Raw genomic sequence first — 6,071 nt, 5'->3', positions numbered from 1 at the left:
CTTCTGGCCAGTTCGTGATCACTTCCAAGATTCCTGGGCAACTGGGGTTTCCTATTCGGGCCCGTTGTGTGATCAGTGCGACCCACTTACTCCACATAGCATCAGTTGCATGATGTGTAGAGGGGACCCTCCCTTTGAACATCCAGCCCAGCACCGGCAGTCGGGGTGCCAGGAGGAGCTGTGCTTCAGTACCAACCACTTCCAAAGCAGCTCGAACCCCTTCATATGCTGCCAATATCTCCTTCTCAGTTGGAGTGTAGCGGGCCTCGGATCCTCTGTATCCCCGACTCCAGAACCCTAAGGGTCGACCTCGAGTCTCCCCTGGTGCTTTCTGCCAGAGGCTCCAGGTAGGGCCATTCTCCCTGGCTGCGGTGTAGAGCACGTTCCTTGCATCTTGTCCTGCCTGGACTGGCCCAAGGGCTACTGCATGAACTATCTCCCATTTAATTTGTTCAAAGGCTTGTTGTTGCTCAGGGCCCCATTTGAAGTCATTCTTCTTCCTGGTCACGTGATAGAGAGGGCTTACGATCTGACTGTAATCTGGAATATGCATTCTCCAAAAACCCACAATGCCCAAGAAAGCTTGTGTTTCCTTTTTGCTAGTTGGTGGAGACATGGCTGTTATTTTGTTGATCACATCCGTTGGGATCTGACGACATCCATCTTGCCATTTTATTCCTAAAAACTGGATCTCCTGTGCAGGTCCCTTGACCTTACTTTGTTTTATGGCAAAGCCGGCCTTCAGAAGGATTTGGACTATTCTCTCCCCTTTCTCAAAAACTTCTTCTGCTGTGCTGCCCCACATGATGATGTCATCAATGGATTGCAGGTGTTCTGGAGCCTCACCCTGTTCCAGTGCGGTGTGGATCAGTCCATGGCAAATGGTAGGGCTGTGTTTCCACCCCTGGGGCAGTCGGTTCCAGGTGTACTGGACGCCCCTCCAAGTGAAAGCAAACTGTGGCCTGCACTCTGCCGCCAAAGGGATTGAGAAGAACGCATTAGCGATATCACTTGTGGCGTACCACTTGGCTGCCTTTGACTCCAGTTCGTATTGGAGTTCTAGCATGTCCGGCACGGCAGCACTCAGTGGCAGCATGACTTCGTTCAGGCCACGGTAGTCTACTGTTAGTCTCCACTCTCCCTTGGACTTTTGCACTGGCCATAAGGGACTGTTAAAGGGTGAGCGAGTCTTGCTGATCACTCCTTGGCTCTCCAGTCGACGAATCAGCTCATGGATGGGGATCAGGGAGTCTCGGTTGGTGCAATATTGCCGCCGGTGCACTGTTGCGGTAGCGATTGGTACCTTTTGTTCCTCGACCCTCAGCAACCCCACAACAGAAGGGTCCTCTGAGAGACCAGGAAAGGTGGACAGCTGTTTAATTTCCTCCGTCTCCAGGGCAGCTATACCAAAAGCCCACCGGTAGCCTTTTGGGTCCTCGAAATACCCCCTCCTGAGGTAGTCTATGCCAAGGATGCACGGAGCCTCTGGGCCAGTCACAATGGGGTGCTTCTGCCACTCATTCCCGGTTAGGCTCACTTTGGCCTCCAATACAGTTAACTCTTGGGATCCCCCTGTCACTCCAGAAATACAGATGGGTTCTGCCCCTTTATAGCTTGATGGCATCAGGGTACACTGTGCACCGGTGTCTACTAGAGCCTTATACTCCTGTGGGTCTGATGTGCCAGGCCATCGATTCCACACAGTCCAGTAAACCCGGTTGTCCCTTTCCTCCACCTGGCCGGAGGCAGGACCCCTCTAGTCCTGGTCATGGTATTCATTACTCACTTCTTGTAAGTGGCAGTGGAATCAGCCCTTCTACTCTGTCTGGGGAACTGTTCACTGGAAACTGGACCTGCATGAGACAGGATTTTTCTGGAAACTGGAGCAGCAGTTTTCCTGGGAGAACCCCCTTGTGTGATTGCTTTTCCTTGCAACTCATGTACCCGTGCCTCTAGGGCTGAGGTAGATTTTCCATCCCACTGCCTCATGTCCTCTCCGTGGTCACGCAGGTAAAACCACAGGGTGCCCCAGGGTATGTATCCACTATATCCTCTCTCTTGAGCAGAGGGACACTTACTCCCAATGGCTGAGACACTGGTCCGTACAGGTGGGGAGTAGGACATATCCTCTTTGAATTGCTGGACCTCCCGAGACAGTTTCTCCACAGCCGAGATGCAGGTCCGTAGGGAGGAAGAGAGACTTTCTTCATATTGCCGGAATTGGCCAGCCAATTCATCCGCTGTTTGTTCCTCTCCATCTTTCCAGGTCATTATTGCCAATGAGTTTGCATGTGACGCTGGTGGACCTCGTACAAACTTCCGCCACATGGTTTGGGTGCACTTGACTTCATCTGGGTCTTTGGATAACTGCTCATGGTTCAGGTCATCATAAATCACTTCCAGCACACCTAATTCCCTCAGGTACTGGATACCTCTCTCCATGGTGGTCCATTTGCCTGGGCAATATATAACATCTTCCTTGAAGGGATACCTTTCCTTCACGCCTGACAGGAGTCACCTCCAGAGGCTGAGGACTTGTGCCCCTTGTCCAATTGCTTTGTCAATGCCCCCTTCCCTAGAAAGGGATCCCAGCTGCTTGGCTTCCCTATCCTCTAATTCCAGGCTACTGGCCCCGTTATCCCAGCATCGGAGCAGCCAGGTGACAATGTGCTCGCCTGGACGACGACTGACATCTTTTCGCATATCTCGCAGCTCACCCAGGGATAGGGATCGGGTGGTCACCATCTCATTTACGGGTTCTGCCTCCTCCTCCTCCTGTTCTCGTGATGGCCCCGGTTCATTTTCATCCCTTACTAAACGAGCTGATTTTCTTGTGCATTTTCTTTTTTGTATAGGGGCGACTGATACCGGCATGGGTTGGTTCTCTGTCGCAGGAGGCAGAGTAGCTGCCATGCCTGCCGTGGGCATTGGGGCAGCCACAGTGCCTGCCATGGGGGGTGGGGTAGCCGCAGGGCCTGTTTTTTTGTCATCAGCTGCAGAGACCTTCTCTTCCCCTTGGGGGTTCTGAGTGGTGTTGAACAGGGCTCGGTAGGCATGGGCCAGGCCCCAGCACGTTGCAGTGATTTGTGTCTCCCTAGAATGGCCAGGGCGACAGCATACTTCTTCCAAATATTCTACTAATTTTTCAGGATTCTGCACTTGTTCAGGGGTGAAGTTCCAAAACACTGGGGGTGCCCACCGTCCTAGGCATTTGCCCATGCTATCCCACTCGCCCTGCCACTCATAACTATCCAGCCTTGAGGCAGATCTCTAGACGATATTCTTAAATTGCTTTATTAACCTTAGACAAAACCAAAACAATATTCCCAAGAAATACCAATAGAAGTATCTTAACTACCCAGGGAAGTTCAAGATACTGACAAGTTATTGTAATGAAGGAGGAAACATCATAGAAGAAGGTAGCGAAGGTGCCATTCTCTATTTCCTCCATAAAAAACCTCTCAGAGGAAGAGGTATAATTGCTAATTGTCTCCATGTGGTGGTACCCGAAGTACAATAATGGCTTCAGTACAAATCCTAAATACCAAATAACCCCCAATGCCAGTGTTTTAATAACAATTCTCCCAGGCAAAACATCACTAATCACTGCAGAGCACAGCAGACTACAAAACCCAACACCAATCTTTTACATGTACAGCAAAAACAAGAGCATGGTGCAGATCAGATAAACTAATATCAAGAACAGATGAATCAATATTGTGACCGGCAATTGTTAACAGACATAAATTCCTTAATACGCTCTAGTTAATCTGTTGTTATCTCAACCCTTTGTGCCCCACGTTGGGCACCAAAAAGGACTGTTGTGGTTTAACCGTAGCCAGCAACTAAATGTCACACAGCCGCTTGCTCACCCCCCACCTCCAGTAGGATGGGGGAGAGAATCGGGAGGGCACAAGTAGGAAAACTCGTGGGTTGAGATAAAAACAGTTTAATAATGGAAATAAAACAAAGTAGAAAGTAATAATAATAATGATAACAACAATAATAGAATATATAAAGCAGGTGATGCACAGTGCAAGTGCTCACCACCCGCCAACTGACGCCCAGCCCATCCCGAGCTGCGAAAGCCCCCCCCTTCCCCCACCATGCCTCCTAATTATACACTGAGCATGATGTCACATGGTATGGAATACCCCATTGGCCAGCTGGGTCAACCACCCCAGCTATGCCCCTCCTAACCCAGCTTCCTGTGCACCTGGCAAAGCATGGGAGACCGAAAAGTCTCCAGTGCAAGCATCACCCAGCAGCAACCAAAACACCAATTTGCCGTCAATGTTCCTCTCATACCAAACCCAAAACACAGCACCCCCCAGCTATTAGAAAGAAAGTTAACTCTGTCCCAGCCAAAACCAGGACAACACTCTTGGACACATTTGTTATGAGTAAATGCTCCTTTTTCCTTCTCCCAGAACAACCTGGCAACAAGATAAATCAGTGCAATCAGTTGGAGAACATTTAGCAAGAAACTTAGCAACAGGAAGGCATTCTCTCTGTCTGCCTGATACAGCACACCTCTTCCCCCTGCCCCCAATCACCATTGGGTAAATGAGCTTTCCCACCCTCTCATTGGCTGAGCCTGAGCCTCAGCCCCCAGGTGCGGTGCAGTGCCTGGCCAGCACTGCTCCACACCAAGCCCAACTTCTGCCCTCAGCAGGGAAGGTGGTTAGGTCACCTGGATGTTTAATATTCTCTGCAAGCCCAAGGCACCTGTGTCCACAGACAATTTTCAGAGGAAAAGCACAGATCGAAGTAAATATTTCTTAGTGGACAACTTTTGGAAGGGCTTCTTTTCAATTCTTATTGGTGCCCATATTCCAATGAAAGAACCAACTTTAATAAATTTAACACCACTGATTTTAATGTTTGAAAATGCCATGTAGTCTTACTGTCATTTGCAGCTGAGTCTTATTTACCTTTCCTCAGGAGATCTCTTCCAATTGCACTCTTTGTTCCTGGATTTCATGTTGCAGGAGCAGAGATACATGTATGTGCTGACAATCTCAATATCGAACATAGTATGTCTGCAGTGATTAAATCAGCATTCTTTTTTTCTTTAACTTTGCACTAAAGAGAGGACAAAAATCTATTTCTCTTGGGGATTTATTTGCCAGACTAATTAGTAAACTGAGAATGGCATTCCTCTTGTATATAACATTTTGCAAATACAAGGTTTCTCACAGCAGATTGGACATAGTACATTGGAAACTATCATATTGATCCAGAATTTTTTGATTAGCAGATCATTACAAGCCTCAAAATTTATCACAGCCTACCCTGCAGTCTTATGATCAAACTTTTAATTGATGTGTACAAACATTACTGGCTCTGCAGGTTAGCTGTATATAATTTATTATGGCTTTGCAGATTACTAGTGATCCATAGACTGGACTGTGGGAACTGGTGATGCAAACATACAGACAAGTCATTATACACTTGGCAAATACATGTGTTAGATAGTACTTTTTTTTTTTTGAGAGGCAATGCTAACAATGTTTTCTTCTTTAGAACAGTCCACAGACTCTTTTACATTCATCTGCATACTTACAAGAACTCTCAATTTGCTATCTAATCTAAAGGTCAGTATCTCTGATGGTTCAGCACACAAATATATGTTATATATGGAAACAAAGTACCACTGGGGTGTTTATAGAAGAGCAAAACAAAAATGACCTGGCAACTACAGGGAATGACTTATGAAAGACTCTGTGTGTTTGGGGATATGGAGAGAGTGCAAAAGGTAGACAGGATAGAACCTGTCTTTCTAAGATCAAGGGAGATAAAAATAAAAAGAAGAAGAAAAAAAAAGACAGTTTAATATTAAAAATAAGATTCCTTACAGTAAAATGCGCTAATCAGTGAAATAAATGATGTCCCAAAGGAAGTTGTTAAATCCCATTGCTGGGACTTTTAAAAATAGGCTGGAAAAAGCACTAAAAATATATAGGATAGGATAGGATAGGATAGGATAGGATAGGATAGAATATCTCAAGTTGGAAGGCACCCATAAGGATCATCGAGTCCAACTCCCTGCTCCTCGCAGGACTACCTAA

This window comes from Calonectris borealis, chromosome W (genome assembly GCF_964195595.1).
Source record: "Calonectris borealis chromosome W, bCalBor7.hap1.2, whole genome shotgun sequence".
In the NCBI taxonomy this organism is placed as follows: domain Eukaryota; kingdom Metazoa; phylum Chordata; class Aves; order Procellariiformes; family Procellariidae; genus Calonectris; species Calonectris borealis.
Note: the sequence above shows the minus strand (reverse complement) of the source record.